Source organism: Xiphophorus hellerii, chromosome 22 (genome assembly GCF_003331165.1).
Source record: "Xiphophorus hellerii strain 12219 chromosome 22, Xiphophorus_hellerii-4.1, whole genome shotgun sequence".
Lineage (NCBI taxonomy): Eukaryota > Metazoa > Chordata > Actinopteri > Cyprinodontiformes > Poeciliidae > Xiphophorus > Xiphophorus hellerii.
The window spans coordinates 7,671,485-7,688,801 of NC_045693.1; the positions used below are offsets into that span (position 1 = coordinate 7,671,485).

At 36.9% G+C, this 17,317-nt stretch overlaps 1 protein-coding gene across 2 annotated transcripts in view; it reads right to left on the reverse strand.

Annotated features, from left to right (window-relative positions):
- Positions 1 to 450: 450 nt before the first annotated feature.
- vrk2 (VRK serine/threonine kinase 2) overlaps positions 451 to 17,317 on the reverse strand; it is a 161,355-nt gene continuing 144,488 nt past the window's right edge. For both annotated transcript variants that reach the window (XR_004337851.1, XR_004337850.1), the window contains exons 19-20: positions 1,022 to 1,105; positions 451 to 834 (exon numbers count right to left, since the gene is read on the reverse strand). The gene's annotated coding sequence lies outside the window, so the exon portion shown is untranslated. The remainder of the gene's footprint in view (positions 835 to 1,021; positions 1,106 to 17,317) is intronic.

Below are 17,317 nucleotides of genomic sequence, written 5' to 3' on the forward strand. Positions count from 1 at the left end.
AAAATCTTGATAACTTTTGTTTCAATATAGGAACAAAAGAAAACCAAATCCCAAGAAAAAAAAACAATTATAGCAAAATCTAGACTTATTTCATGTGACTGGGGTCAAACTGTTGTGTTCACTGCCAAACAGACTTTAAAAAGAAACTGGAACAAGAGTTAAAAGGAAATAAACAATATAAAAAAAGATTTAAAAAGGAAGTGGCAACAATTTATCCAGAAGTTGATATAAATGAACCTTCTCCTGCTGCAAAAGTAACACTTACAGTATGTCTTATGTTTTAAAGCTTTAAATAAGCAGCAACAATGAAATCCAGCTATTTTTCCCTCAGAGATCGGTGTGTTTAATACATGCTGATGTTGTGAGCTTGTGCACGTTGGTATTTTCTTATTAAGTCTAGCAATTGCACCCATACTAATCACAAATAAAGAATGGGATTCTCCACAGACATTAGCTTTAAGTTATTAGACTTAGAGTTTTTATTAGAATTTGATGCTTTTAAGAGATACAGTGTTAAAAGTGACATTCATTTGTATTTCTGATCATTGATTGTAAATTTAATATTCCAAGAAATTCCTTAAAAACATTGTCCGACACCCTGAATGTTTGATAGTCACAATAAACTTGCCATCAGGGATAAATGAACAAATAGAGATGCAGGATTATCAAAATAATGTTTCCTGACACTGAATTTTCTTTGCTTTTCCATTTCTCTGTTAAACACTTGTTAAATTACAGAGCCAAAGGTCAGAATCCTAACAACTGTAACAAGATGATTTTCTCTTTAAGTGCTAACAGGGGTAAGTGTCGACCATTCCTCCTCCGCAGTGTGGTCTGCAAGGGAAAAAAAAAACATTCAAACTGTCAAGATATCACTTTTAACATGTTTGAAAATTACAGGACATGAACTTCCTGTTGAAGCCCTCTCTCTTATTTTCAACCTTCACTGAGACCATTCAGCTGCCACCTGATCTGCAGTCATCCAGAGTGTAATTGTGTGATCTGATTGAGATTTCTTTACCGTGTTCCTCCACGCTCCGCTTTCAGTGAGCTCTCACTGATCCATATTAAATCTGTAGGTCAGCTGGGCAAAGCTGGAACACGCCTGCAATAGAAAGGCTTGTTTCATATATTTGCTCAAAGTATGATATAGTTTTCCTGATGAATAGCAGGAATGGCCATTACAAGCAAATTGTATTATTTCACTTGATTAATACAATTTAAAAATCATGGTCAATAACAAATAAATGTATTATTTCGCTTACTATTGTAAAGTTTTGGATTTTTTCCCACTAGTTCCCTTTGATAATGTGCCTTCCTCTCATGCACCCAACATGCACATAGAAGAAGATTTCACAGAGTGCCCAAAGCCTATTTGTTTTTAATTATGCAATGCTAATTACTTATCTAACGTTAACGTAATCTTAACATGTAATGCCAAGCAATATTTTATGTTGCTAAATAAATGTCAGCTTAAACAAAACAAGAAATTATAATGGAATGGTTGACAATGATCTTGTTAAGCATATCTCAGAAATGGGAAACATTCATTTATTATGTTTGTACTACTGAGTGGGAATCTTAGAAACTTTTTGCAGTTGTGATTAGATGAATAAAAGAATGTTTAATACCATTTCATTACAACAGGCATGTATTGCAAGAAAGAAATGTCATCATCCCCGTCTCTTTTACTAGCTGAAGTGTGAGGAGGTTGATACACTTTCTTTGTCCAAAAAAGCTCGTTGACACCTACAGTGACTATAAAAAGTATTGACCCTTGGATGTTTTACTCTTTATTGCATTTACAAATCAGTCATGATCAACAAAATTTGGCTTTTTTAACAGCAAAATTTACAAAACACATTAATGCCAAAGTGAAAACTTATTCTTACAAAATAACGACAATCAAGCAAAAATATTTAACATAAAATAAGTGACAGAATAAAAACTAAACCCCTTTAAAGCAGAGGTATGTAACTTTTGTAAAAAAAAAAAAAAAATGTTTACTACACATAAAACTGTCACTATATTGTAACAGTTCTCATACCTGCTCAACCTTAGTTGGAAAGTAATGAACATTAAAGAATGCAAATGTAAAACTTTTTTTTTTTTGCATACACACACAGCGGGACAAAAAGGAAGTAGCAGCAGGTATCCGCTTTCACATCTCTCATCACACTGAATCAGGCAAACGTCCACGAAAGGTGATGTGAGAAAAAGGAGAGAGGCGGAGGGAAGCCATGTCTGGAGGGATTTGGGAACGCTGAGCTGACTGTCAATGTCTGAGTGTCACACATATGCTAGTTGCTGGGACCTAGCAGAAGTAACCTTATCTAAAAAAAAAATTAAGAGTACACAAAGACTTATGTTTTAGATAATCATCAACACTGAGTTCACAGCTGGTGGGGGCATTGGTTTCACATATCGCAGTCAACACCCTGTCTCAATTACTTCGATGGCATATATATAAATAAAAGGACGAGACAACCTAATCAGAAATCAGTATGTGAACCCCTGTCATCCCTGAAGAATTCAGCTCTTTAGATCTTCTTTGTCTTTTGTGAGGCGGGGAAGCGACTGGGCCTGTGGAGGTCACAGAGCTCAGGCCTCATCAGCAGGGCTAATTTGATTGTGGAGTGACAATGGTTAGTGCAACCAAGGCTGATGCTTGCCTGCTGACGAGGTGCATAATAATGGACGGTGAACGCCGGGCCAGAGTTGCCTTGCGCAGGAAGCACATACTGCCAGGAATACACTGTGCAGTGAAAAATACGACTGTGGTGTGATTAAGCCTAATGTGCAAAAGCAACATAGGTTTTGAAACAATCAACAAGCTCTATTACTTATAAAGTCATTTTCTTCACTTTACCTCATGGACATTTTTTGCAAACAATTATATTGCAATTGTAGAGAGATGCTGTTTATTTTGTACTGTGATTTCTGAATGTTGGTGCATTTGCATTAGTAGTGGTGTCACATGAGAAAATTTGGAATATTAATTAGAAGTCTGGCAGCAGCATTTTGTACAGACTAACTAGTCTAGGGAAATTTTTGTTAGCTTATTACATCAGTGCAAGATTTGGAAGAACAAAACAATAAAAAGCTACAGTAGTCTTCCCAATAAATATTTGAAAAGAAACTTTACCAGACGTCCATTCTATATTCTTGCAGAAGCCTATGAATTATTTTAAAGATAAATAAATAAATGTTACGGATAGCATGAGTGGCCTATAAAAACTCTATATTTTCTATTATTTTAGCAGTAATAGTTCTTGAATTTCTGTTGTACGGCAGTATCGAAATGGAATGTGCTTCTAATATCTACAGACTTCAGAACTGTATTTCTGTAGACTTATCTCCAGGCAGTCCTGTACTTTCTCATGTTGAAAACAGACTTGTTACTTTTTTTTATACTATTCAAAGGACCATTGATTGGTTCTTTTTTTTAAGTTGTTCAAGCTTAGAGTTGATAATTTTCAAAGATTTTTACTGTCCGCAGATCTATCTCACATATTTCTTTATTTTTTTTTATTTTCTCTTTGTCCCTCTGCCTCATCTCTGAAATATACCTCTTTCTAGTGCAAGTGGACACACAGGTAGAGAAACAGCAGGTGGTGTGGTGCGGGATAATTACCAAGAGTTTGGAGCTCCCAGGGAGCCTGTGTTTCTAAGTAGGAGGAACTTAGAGAATACTAGCTGTATTTATGATGTGTTGTACTAACAGTACGTTTAACGAGGGAAATAAAAAATGAGCATTTGTTGCCACCAAAAAAGCAAACGTAAGAAAATGCACTTTTGGGTCCTTTTTTAGCTCTACTGGTATGTTTGTTTGCACATTTATATTCTTTCCCATGACTAAAAAAAACACTCCTTTAGTGAGCTGTACTCATGAACTGAGACCATTATAACAGCCCTGAGTTATAAATATATGAAGGTATATTTATAAATGTGAACACTATCTATTTATGTATCTCCAAGCATGTTAAAATTACATAAAAAAAATAAAGGATTTTTTTACATCAATCTTTTCTTATGACCATGATACAGTCTACACAAACTTGGCCGGTGAAAAGCTTCCACAGTCAGTGATGCTTCAGGGAGTCAAGTTATCTTCTGGTGTTGGTCCACTGTGTTTCATCAAGTCCAAAGTCAGTGCAACCATCTATCTAAGCAAGTTTCTTTCTGCTCACAAACTTCATGGAGATGCTAGTAGGATGTGCCACATGCGTGCACACCCAAACATACCAATACATGACTAATGACTGGCCAGCAAACTCATCTGCTTCAAACCCCTTTAAGAAACTATGGAATACTGTCAAGAGTATTCTCTAAGGAACACCAGACTCAACACTGCAGATGAGATGAAGGGCAAACCTTGGTTTTAACAGCTCTGTAAAGACTTTGCCATGCTGCATTGATACAATATATGGTAAATGTAACAGGTGGCACCACAAGGTGTCAAACCCTCCTTACGGCCAAAGCTTCCATAAAAGGGAAACTGCCAGGGTGGTGGCTAAGTGTCAATTTCCTGGGTGTGTGACCAGGTGTGTGTGTGTTGGGCCCACGTGCTCCATTGTTTGGTGACTGTGGGCCACACTGTTGATGCTCTGGTAGTAACATTGCCTGGGCGTATGACTATTCAACGCTGCAGGGCTACACCAGATCCTTCGGATTTGACCTTGAGTGTTGGCTTATGTGTCGCAGTTCAGTCACTGCTTCCTGCTGTCCTTTAGAGTTTTGGATTGTTTGTCTTCCCTTAGAATTTCTGAGGGCGGACTAACAATTTCCCATTTAAGTGTAGGGCATGGTGCGGGGGCATTTCTTCAACTCTAATACTCAAAATTCACTCTGTGTGTAAAGAATCTCAGACATACACGAGTTTCACTTTTAAAATTGAATTGATAAGGACACAAAATTTTTCTATGGTGCTCTTATTCTTTGAGATGTACTTGTTTGAGCAATAGATGTCAAGAAAAGAGGATAATGATACATATATCTGTTAACACATTGTGACCAGGAAGACCCCACTGTAAATCGGTCAACATATCCTAAGAAATAAGACATTTTGTCTAGTTTGTATAATCTAAATTAACAATTGAGGCCAACAGAAACAAATTCTCTGATGAACAAGTAGCACAGCCACAGTGACACCCTGACCCAGCTGAAGAGGAAGTGGTTTAGGTGAGAGCTGAGCCAAGAGCAGCATCCGGTTGCCCAGTTGTCCAAGTTCCATTAGCCGAGAAGGGCCATCAGTGGGGATTAGGCAGCAGGCCCTTTTAATCCTCATCCAGTGAGAGATCCAAGCACTCATCTCTCCCCCGCCATCCACAGCCAGCTCTTTGAGAATGAGCCAGACTCTCTGACTAGGCCACAAGCTCGGCCAGAGCCCTCGCATCTCAGGAGCCTTCGATGCTCTTCGCTTTAGCCTCAGCTGCTGGAGATGTTGTCCCTAATTAACAAGGGATTAAGCCATCATCTCAGCTTGTAATACAGCCTGGATGGGAATTCCAATATGGATGCTGGGGGAGAGAGAGGAGGAGGGATTGGACTGGGTAAAAAGAGAGAAAAAAAAAAACTGGTGGCGTTTAGCAGCTCAGTAAATTACTCTTGACCCGTAGGACTGAGAGGAGTCTATCGGTATGGCAAGCCGGCTGCCAATTACAACACCTCAGGCATGCCAAAAGTTTTATTGCGTGGAGGGTGGGGACAAGATGGGGATGGGTGACGGGGGTGGCTGCTGTGTGCATATGCATGGGATGTGTGTCAATGAAGGGAGTGGGAATGAGGGGGGGGATTTTTAATGGTCTTTCAACGTATTACTTTCTGTCAGGACGGGAAGTGTTTGCGTTTGGGAGAATATTGACATGATTATGATGAAAATTCAAAAAAGGTTGAAACTGGAGTAGCACTTCTTCCCCCTAAGATCCACATGAGGCACAATGTTCATTTCATTGATTGGTGGAAAAATCACAATTTCACTATTTTTTGTTTTCTTTGTTATTGACCATGATTTTTAAAATTCCTAATAACAATGCAATATGGAATTATATGATCCTAACATGCAGTGGATTCAGTTTTTATTTCATTGTACTTAAGCTCTTTACAACAATAGCACTAGTGTTGCACAAGGCTAGTTAGTGTCACTAATAACTTATGATCACAGTCAAAACTCATAAAATGATTCATTTTCTGAGAATTTGAGTTTTATTTGGTTTTCTCAGAGTTTGTACTGAAACACAGCCTAACAATCTTTCAGTACAGTTTTATTTCCTTTCTGCAACTCGATCTGCAGAATTCACACACATTTTTCAGGTCAACATCCCAACTTTTTCAAGATTTGCAAATGTAGAGCTTTTTCTTATCCACTGAAAGACAAAATGTTATACAATATGTTTCCATCCAATTGCAATGCAAATTTGAGAACTTTTAAAATGTTGCAAAAAAAGAAAATCCAAATTAGGCATGCTACTGGTCTGGATCAAATCAATCAGGCTACATAAATGGTAATTTTGTTGGATGTTGATGTTGCGCATAGCTGTACTAAACAAGAAGTAGAGGTTCAAACTAACATCAGCCACATTTTTCAGAAAACGGAGAGGTACTCAGGAATGTGTTGCTATCAGGAAAGTTGTGTTGTGTCATATCATAGCTCATTTCACAAACTGTCTGGAGATGTAGAGAATGAAATGTAATTAAAATGTACATGCCAATATATTTGAATTTTTAGGGTTGAAATTTCTCCAAATAGTTTATTGAGTGGTGGTTTTTGTAAAAAATGCTCTACAAAGAGGGCACATTTTGAAGTATTTATAGGAAAAAAAACACGAGTGTATCAAACATGAGAGTCTCAATTTGCAATATCATGATGTTGCAAATTAACATTCATATTACTTGCTGTAACTGATATTTGTGCCACTGTTGGCTCATCTCAGGCTAACCATTTCACAGAGCAGCCTTAACATCTATGCTGTGCAACAATGAGTTCCAAATAAGTTCTCCGATGTAATTTCAGGAATTGTTAAAAGCCTTTATGACGGGTGACGATGTGCACATTGATCCAGCTTTCACAGCTGAGGAGGTGAGGTATGTGCAGGGCTTGGGGAGGTCCAGTCTGCTGCTGTGTCTGTCGCTGATGTAAACTGATGCAAGTTTCAGTCAAGACAAAGCAACCCCTCAAAACAAAAAGAAGAAGAAAAAAAAAACAACACAGAGCTGGATAAGTGTCCACTATGAACAGCGATACATCTGGGGTGTTTGGTAGCAAATTGCACTGGGGTTTCATAAACCAGACCTAATAATTGATGGTGTTGCTGGATAATGATCAAGCATGTCTGCTACTGACAGAGTAAAAAGAAAAGGAGAAAGAGAAACTAAGTCAGAAAGTTTGTTTATGCGTGTGAGGTAAAAACTCTGAAAGTGTGGGGGAAATTTGTCTTATCAGGATTTTGGAAAAGTGCACAGCTACAGACTTCAATAAACGTAAAAGGTAAGTACACTGGCAAATGGAAATGAACAAAAGTAAGGTGCTGAAATGCTGATGAGTTATACTACCAAAACAAACCAAATTGGACCCGGTCAACAAACGGCAGAGTGAACCGAAGAACTGGCTAACAGTCCACAAACTCCTTGTATGCTACAGGAAGAAAGCATGAAGTATAAATGTATCATTTATAAATAATATATTGAAGAAATGCTATGACAAAACATGAATGTCAATTTAGAAATAAGAACACAAGTTCCACAAACTAGTAAATTGTTAACTATGAGCAAAGGGAATTTATTTTTATTTGTGCGGTATCTTTTTTTAGGTATTGTGTTTTTATTATGCTTTTTCCCAGCTTAAAGAAGTTAGTTTCTGAAGTAATGGTTCTGTAACTTAAAATCATTTGAAAAGTTATTGTTTATCCATTGTCGATAAACAGACAATAATATAAAAAAACAACAATTTATTCCAAAAATTAATGCAATGTAAAGGTTCATATTATTTTCAACTTTTAAGATCTTTTGGGATACGTATTGCTTTAAGAAGGCAAAATTTTTTTTGTTCTTGACCGTGAACCTAACTAACCTTTAGCCCAGATCAATAAAATGAGTTGCACCAACTTAAATTGTACGTTGCAGAAAAGTATATTGTTTTACAACAAGTTCAGTTCATTGGCTCAATTTGTAATAAATAATTAATTACAAAGATAGCTTAATAACAGTAATTGTGGCAAATAGTTCTGTCACAGAATTTTAAATTTATACAGTTTCCATGACATTTTTATTTCCTTAATTATATGTTATATACAACTGTGTCAATCAATAGCCAAAATTAAAATCGGAAGACGGGATACTATTAAACTTTGGCAGTTTCAAGTTATTTCAGAGATAGATGCGTTTCGTCTGTGTGTATGTGAGTTTTATTTGGGTTAATTGATGCATTCATGACATAAATATTTGATCCTAAACCAAGTACTTCCATTGCTGCAGATGTTACAAAGTTTATTATTTTCAGAAAACGCCTGAGATTTGTTCATCTAAATTTCTCCTATCCAACTATTATCATGTCACATATGGGGTTAAAACTTTGGGTATGGATGTTTTTATCTTCTTGTTTTACTATACAAAATATAAATATGCATTTGTTTGTAAAGCCTTTTCATTTTGCTTAGTGAAGCAACACCAGAGCAATAACAATTAAACAGCAAGCTGACCTGCCATCTCCAGGCATTACCTACAATCTCTTTATGCTGAGCATGTAGTTGAGTGTGTTTGCTTAGATGCATGAGTGTAAATTAGATGTCAACAGTAAAAGGAAAAGAAAGTCAGTATTTCCAAGAAGGCATCAAGACCGACATACATCGGTTATATGATGCAAAAATATCCCCACCTCTACACAAAGGAGGACTTATTAGCATGCAGACAGTCGGTTTCCTTTGGCTGATCAGTGACTGTAGCTCACATGGTAAATACATCCTGCAGGTACGGAGCACCTGACCATGGCAGATTTTATTTCTTTAAATATGCTCAAAAGATCATCTTATCGTGCCATCCTGTCTGTTTACCGCATCTCTAATAAGTCCTGCCTTCTGCCTGTTTGTCTTGTCTTTTGATGTTTTTCTTTTCCTCCTCTCTTTTCCTTTTTTTCCCTGTTTCTGTGTCTTCATTGCTCTCTCCCCGCCGCCTCCCCAGCACACATATAAGGACACAAACATAGCCAGTTTTTCTCTCCCGCACATGGCCCACCACATAGCCATTTGCATAACAATCTCCACTTGTTTTTCTGCTTAGATGGTATTCACAGCATGGTGCCAGCGTGACTGAGACAGGGGTCATTGCTATGTATATCAGAGAGAGATGGAAAGGGAGTCGGGAAGAGAGGGAGGAGTGGAGAGGGAGGGAGGTGGCAGAAATACACATCCAGACGTTCAAACACTTCTATAAAGAGACTCATCGGGACACATGCACTGACTGATGGAGAGAGGAGGAAACACAGCCTGAAAATGCAGACAGGATGCAGATGAAACTGTTTGCCTCCACACCATGTTTTCCATGTAAAGCCACATTAAATTACCAAGAGGCAACTACCGCAGAAATGTTTTAGCAATTTTTGACTCAGCTTCTTTTGACGCCTTAATATCTATTAATCTAATCAAAATACTCACCAAAGTGTATTTATCTCTTGTTGCCTTTACTGTGTAGCTGTTGTTTTGTAATATGCTGATTTTGTGCGGGTAACAGATGGGTGGAAACTTGATATTTTATTTTAATGTACGTAAAAAGGAAAAAAATGTTACAAAAAAAAACCTCACCAAAAATAAATAAATGTATGGTAATTATTACGGCAGCAAATGGAAAAAAAAAAAAACAGATAAAGATAACTATTTTATATAATTCTAACCAGAGAAATTTCCCTCTTTAAAACTTGTAGAAAAAAAATATCTTTACTTTAAAAAAATAAAAATAAACAAAGACAACAACAGACTTTAAGTTGTGATAAAGCATCCTGGTCCACTAACACCACCAAAGAAACAGAAAAGTCAACCAAAACACTACATCACCAATTTATCATGCCCAGGTCTCTACCGTCACCTGCCACTTGATTTGCATGGCACCCAACCCAAATGCTTCTCCACACAAATGGAGAGTACTTCCTCACATGGATGAGTGACAGTGACTCAAGAGGCAGGAGTTTGTCTTGTAACTGGTTTGTTGCCGGTTAAAATCTCTTCTTTGTCTGCTTCATTCCTTGGCTGCTGGCATTGGCTGGAGGGCCCAGCAGCCTCGCTTCTGTCAGACTGCCAGGAGCTAAAAGAAGTCAAAGTGGTGGTTTGGGCATGGAATCATGATATGGCTCATTTTTGAGTTTTTTCAGGCATATCAATGGCAAGAGACCCTGGTGTAGAAAACAAAAAAAACAAATAGAGGGACAAGATATACATTTTGGTTTGGTAATATCTATAGAGAGAGGGATGTCTGGTTTCCTCCTGAACCTTTTATCTCTGCATTTTGATCTTGTATAAGGAGCATTAGGAGCATAAATACAAATTTAAATATATCTAATTAAATTAATTGAAAGCTTTAGAAAAAACAAATATATAAATTAGCTTCATTCTTAACAAAAGTTTTAATGGACATCAAAACAACACATCAATGGGGTTCCATATTATTTTCCTTTTTAAAGTCTGTCTAATTTGCAAATATCAACCACTGCACTGCTCAACAACATGCAAGTGACTAAAGTTGGTATTACTCCATCACTTTATGAGTAAAAGATCTCAGAAACAAAGATACAGACAGGTTTAATAAAGCAAACTTCACAAGGAAAACAAAGCAGTTTATGGACAAAGTCTGCAGCATATTCACTGAAATAGGACCATAAATAAATATTAAAGTTTTTGTTTTTATTTCTGTGAAGCACACGTCATAATTCTCTCTGAGCCTCAGAAGCTGGGCTCCATAGGAATAAAATACTAATAATTATAACTTAATGAGACTTCTTGCTGCCCATGTCACAATAAATTGGGACCTAGAATTCCTTCTAAGTAGATATTATTAATTTCTGGTAAATGCCTGCTTAGCTTGTTATTAGTTAATAGAGGGGGATCCTGCATTTGAACAACAAAATGTATGTTACACACAAAGTAAAATAAATTGGCACCAATTTTGACACTTTATATTTAGAGGGACAGCATTTCCCTGCAAACAAGTTCTACTTTTTCCCTGAGCAACACATGCTGTTGCCCTTGGTATGAATATTTAATGTATTGTTGACAAATTGCTTGAAACTCCTTTGGTACAGTCATAAACCACAGAGGAAAAAAAGGTCGAGAGGTTAACGGAGACAGACCAAAGGACTGCCAATCACCCTGAGCTGAAGGCAGCTGAAAACATTTATTAAAGCTGGTTTTGAAAATTAGATTTAGGTAAAGTGTTGCCATCAGTGAGAAAATAAATTCCTTAATAAGTGGACACACGCACTTTTTTTGCTAAATCCATATCATACCTAAAATCCATGTTGCAGTATCTGCATTACACTTTCAATACTGAAATATATACATTTTCACTCAGCAATTGGCTTACCAAAAATAGACAACTGTGCATCCTAATGTAGATCTGTTTTATATCTAAATATTGTTGCATTATATATACATTTTATACTCTAAATATGCAAACATTTATTTAAAATGTAATTTTATACTTTAAAAAAATGTTTTTTGTTTTATTAATGCTTGACCACATTTTTTTCCCCTTAAAATTTTAATTTCAATTTTAAATAAATGAAATACTACCTCTTAGTTTTTGTATTATTTCATGATGTGTTTACCATTTGACCAGTGCATACTGGTCAAATGGTAAACAAATAAATGTTGTTGGCCTCATTGTATGGAACATCACATTCATTTTATTTTGCTTCTCCAGTTGAAGGTAATAACAAATATACTTGTTTCATGTTTATATTTCTTTTCTCATGCAACTCTCGTCTTTACTAAACTACTGTGCAAATTTGCGTATATATTACTATTTGTTTAATCATTTGGTGTCTAAAATATCAGGGAAAGCTTTGTCTTTTACGATATTTTCTGATTTCTCAGAAAGCATGCCAGAAAAGTAAAGGCTGAAATCCTACATTTTGATTATCTATACCCTAATCTATGTTTAAAAAATCCTTTGTCCTCAGAAATTTAATGTATTGTGATTTCCCATGAAGAAGATTGCATTCCCTTGTCATATCTCAAGTTCTTTCTCTAAAGCAGCACACTAAGAGAAATAATAGAGGACAATAAATTAAGTACACTTAATAACCGAACTAACTACTTAGTAGGGTTGGTGTCAAGAGACTCCCTAGATCAGTAATAACCCGCTGTTCTTAGTGAGGCTGGAAAGATACGGCAATTCAATGAAGATACACTCAGAGCTGATTGCAAGTCATTACAACCACCACAGGGAGAGCCCAGAGGAAGGAGCTTAATAGCTGAGGGAGAAGAACAGTCTGAACCCCCCCTACCCACACACACCTACAAACACACCCCCACGCACGGTGAGACTGACAGTCTTCCACAGAAGATTCAGTATCTGTGTGTCCTTCCACGCTCTCTCCAGTCCACATCCTAACAGACAATCAGAAGCAGCGGTGCGCTAACATCTCACATATGCACGTTCCATGATTTCGTTTTATGATTATGCCATCACGGCAGAGCTTGTTTAAGACCCCATTAGAATCAAAGGGGCGACAATCTTCATAATCAAGCCTAATTTATTAAAACATCAGCTGGCACCATTAACATTAACAGGGTGAGGCAGGGAGACTGCAATAAAAGAGGAGAGACTGTTTCATAGAGATCACTCAGCCAAATGCAAACATCAAAACGGCCAGGCAGCATTTTACCATTCCTCTGTAAAAACAAAGGTTACATCTTCCTCTGAGGCTGGCAACATTTTTTTTTTCTAAATTCAGATGTATCACACTGCTGCAGAAAAACCAAAACAAAAAGTGCTTGCCTGTTTACAGGTCAGATGTTTTTTGACAAATATTACCAGAGTAAACACAATCTACAGTTTTCCATTGCCTCCTATTTTGATTTAGTTAAGGGGATATTAATTTGAATAAACATTTTGTAATCTACTTTCATAACAAGACCTTTCAGTTTTGGAATTAATAAACACTTTTTGTATCACTTTCAGCTTAAGGCATACTCTTTAGTTTAAGTTGGATTAAAGCTTTTAAAATGTTTTTTTATTTTTTATTTGAAAGGGTATTTACCAGTACCCAAATACCACCTTGGTGGACACTGCTAACCTTAGCTGTCCCTCAAAATCACCTCATTTGTAATGGTGTTTTATTCTGCCCTGTGATTCTGCAACCAATATTTTCTGTTTAGTCTAAAAACAAAACAAACAAAAAAAAAAGGCATTGCTTAATGTCTTCAGATGGGGTGGCTTTTGATATTTTGTAGCTTTCTTCGTGTTGCCAGACTTCTCTTTATGTGGTTACTTGATTTTATTAGTTAATCTAGGCAAAGTAATGACTAATGAATTTTATATAAATGATGTGGTCAATATTATAGACATAATAATCGGGAGTGTTTTTTTTTTTGCATACTTTAAAAACAGCACATTTTTCGATACTCTGATATTAATATCTGTTTAAGGGGCAGAAATTTTGTCACAAAAACTCTGTTAAATCCTATGTCTCACTTTGTACTCACAGCCAGCCAGCTTTAACACTCTTCCCACAAAGTAAAGCTCCTTATGTGTATTGATGTACACCATTGACAAGTCAATTCAATTTACCTTAGGAAAATGGCTAGTGTTTTTATTAGGCTAATTAGCCAGTGCCCTGTGGGAGCTGTGGGATGAGCAAGATAAGAGATGAAAGCTTAGCTCTCCTGTAATGTCTATCAGGCTGAATATACTCAGAGTATGGCAGTTTCTTCAAGAGAAATTATTCATGTACTCAAACCATAAATAGTACAAACGTAAACTGTTTCTATATTAACAGTTGTATAGTTTAATACAATATTGACAAGTCAAAAGGTGAAAACAGTTCATTATCAGTTTGAATTTTGTGTCACTTTAGAGGCTTGTTAGTACAACTTTTACCAACAATTTGATGTTTTCAAAATTTACAACAGATTTAGAAGCCTCAACAATTTCAGGGATTAAAGCCAAGTGTTTTGTCATGCTGGTCAAGCAGCTGCAAAGTTGGTCAAAGTGCTACTATTGCAGCAATGAGACAATATGAGTGGATCTGAATCGGATTCATTTGAAATAAAGTTAAAAACTCTTCTAGTTTTTCACATTTGCATCTTTTATGAATGCCATAATTTGCTGAGAGGTTGCAAAGGATTCCAAATAGTCCTGTTGCACAGAGGTGATGCAAACAGCTTTGGAGGTTTTTCTGGGCATTTGGGGTTTTAAGTATACCAGACTGAGAAGAATGAAAAGGTTTCCTTCTTGACAAGAAGAAAACTATTTGTTGTTATAAAGTGTATTATTTTTTATTATGTTACAAGTCTTTAACAGTACACTAACGGTTTAAAGTAAAAAACCTTTACCTGTATCAGACTATTGTACTAAAATCCACTTCTTATGTGTTCTATGATGAGTAGAAAAAAAACAAATGTTTGATAATTAGATTTTTTTTAACCACAAATGGAAGTTTGACATATGCAGATTTTTAGCCTTCATTTCAGAGTGGAAACACTTTATTAGCACAAATTCCCTATTTGGACTTAACAAGCCTTGCCAGAGCTTTCTACCAAGATGAGATGACTGCTATGACTTCCTCTCAAAGTCTTAAGTCACAAATTCCTTTGTTAAAACATGGCAAACACCACTCCTTAACATCAATATGTAGCTATCACAGAGATTATTAGTGCATTTATTTAACCAAATGCATTGCCATGGTTAATTGAAGACATAAATATGTATATATAAAAATATACAGTAAGTAGCGATTAGAGCAGGGTTGTCAAACTCCAGTCCTCAAGGGCCAGTGGCCTGAAACTTTTAGATGTGCCTCTTCTGCACCAGACCTGAATGGAATAATTGGGTCATCAGCAAGACTCTGGAGAACTGATCTACACAAGGAGGAGGTAATTAAGCCATTTCATTCCAGTGTTTTGTACCTGTGGCACATCTAAAAACTGTAGGACACCGGCCCTTGAGGACTGGAGTTTGACACCTGTGGTTTAGAGAATTGTGAGAAGAAGCCTGAGCTCACCAGAGTTGGCACACCTCTGGTGTATATTATTTTTTTTTATTATTTACCATTCTTGCATCTGTCAGCAAAAAACACACAAAAACAATGACATGCTTTTGATTCAATATGGACTTCCACGGCAAACACACAAGAAACACTCCAGCTGTCAGACTCATGCAGACTTGAACTCAAAGTGGCACCTGTGACATACATATGCACAAACATCAAATCTGAAAAAAATAGCATCCAGGCTTATTAGTGTACAGGCTTGAAAGAAAACCTCCCATCTGACATGCACAGTGTACACATACACCAATATGTCCCCTGCTGAGCTGCACAGACAGAGACCCAGAGGTGGGAACTGCGGATGGGCGGCGAGGAGCTCCCTTGCCGAAAGCCTTATTGATTGGGATAAAGGTCTTTTGATGAGGCAGATTGCTCATCAGGCTGGAACGACATGCTTCTCAGATGTGACGCCTTTTCAGACCAGCCCAGGGGCTCATCGACCAAGGCATAGCCATCGTATCTGAGTATGTTAGTGCGTCTGTCTGTCTGTCCTCTTGTGCACGCTTAGGAGTAGCAAACATTGATTTGAGATAGGCCCATCTGGGTCACTCTGGCCCCACCCTGACATGTCCTCTGCTGGAGGTAAGGACATGACTGGTGATTGTTGCTGAACTTCATGCTCCAGTCATGATGCACTTCAGAGAACATGTCAAACTGCACTTGATGAAGCATACTAAAAGATACTTTATTAAATTCTGAAAAAAGCATGGATCAAATAAATAGAACATATCTATTTTGGTTTGAATATGACAAGACACTTAACACCTCCATTGAAGTTTTTCATTGTAAATAAAGAGAAGCAGTGCCTTAATCAATATTCACTTATACAGTATGTGACATGGCAAAGTCCAAGGTGGTCAGTTTTATATACAGGCCTAAACCCAAGAGGCCTTTACTAAATCTCCAGTCATTTGTTACCTTTCAAACATGCTCTTGTGTCTTTTATTGTCTTTGCCAACCTACTTGAAGACAAAGAGCCAAAATGTTTTTTTTCTAAATACAGTAACACAAATTCAAGTCAGCCAATCACATGACAATAACTCAGGCCACGTAAATGTGATGAAGATGTCTTGCTGAATTTAAAACATCAGAATGAGAAGATAGGGGATTTTTGTGATTTTGATTTTGCCATGGTTGTTAAGAGCTGATAGCTGAGTCTTTCAGAAACTGCTGATCTGCTGGGATTTTCAAGCACAAGCATCTCTCGTTGACTGAAAACAGTCTGAAAAAGAAAAAATTATCAATGAGGAACAGTTGTGTGACAATAAAAAGTCTTGTTGATGTCAGAGGTCAAAGAAGAATGGGAAGATTGGTTTGACAGGACAGTTGTTAGCTAATCACATAACAACTGCGACATTCATATGATACTGTCAGAATTTACAGTAAACAATATAAAAGCAGGGATCCATCCTGTCTTGCATCCATACTTCAGGCTGCAAGTGGTGTAAGGATGTAGCAAATATTGTCTCAGCACACTTTGGGACCCTTAGTACAGAGTGAATATTGCTTACATGCTTAAAGTATTGTTGCTGTATCCAATGGATACTTCTAGAAGAGTAATGCACCATATGACAAAGCTTTAAACTTTCACAAATTGGTTTCTCGAATATGACAGTGACTTCAGCAATTCTTCCCACAGTGTTTGCTCAAAGGACTTTGCCATATTTATAAATGTTCTGAGCTCAGGTGACTTTTACAGTACTTTGAAATAAAGAACAAAAATAAGTTAGTTACTCGACAGCCTTGTAATTTACTAAAAAAAAAAAAAAAGTCTCCCCCATTTGATGTTCAGGTTTTCAGAGGCAGTTGCTCAAGGGAAGGCAGAAGGGAAACACATTGGCTGAGACTACTTGGATACCCAAGCTCTTAATAATTGATATGAATTGATTTTAACCCAGTTCTGACCTGAGCCTGGATGGACATGCAGTGCTGTCCATGCATGAAAACGTGTCCATGTGTCTGCATGTTTGTGTATTGCATTCACAAACCTATGAAGCAATGCTTTTACCGTAACCCCTAAAAAAAGATGAACTTGTGGTTTTGTGTCTGCACAGCACACGCAGG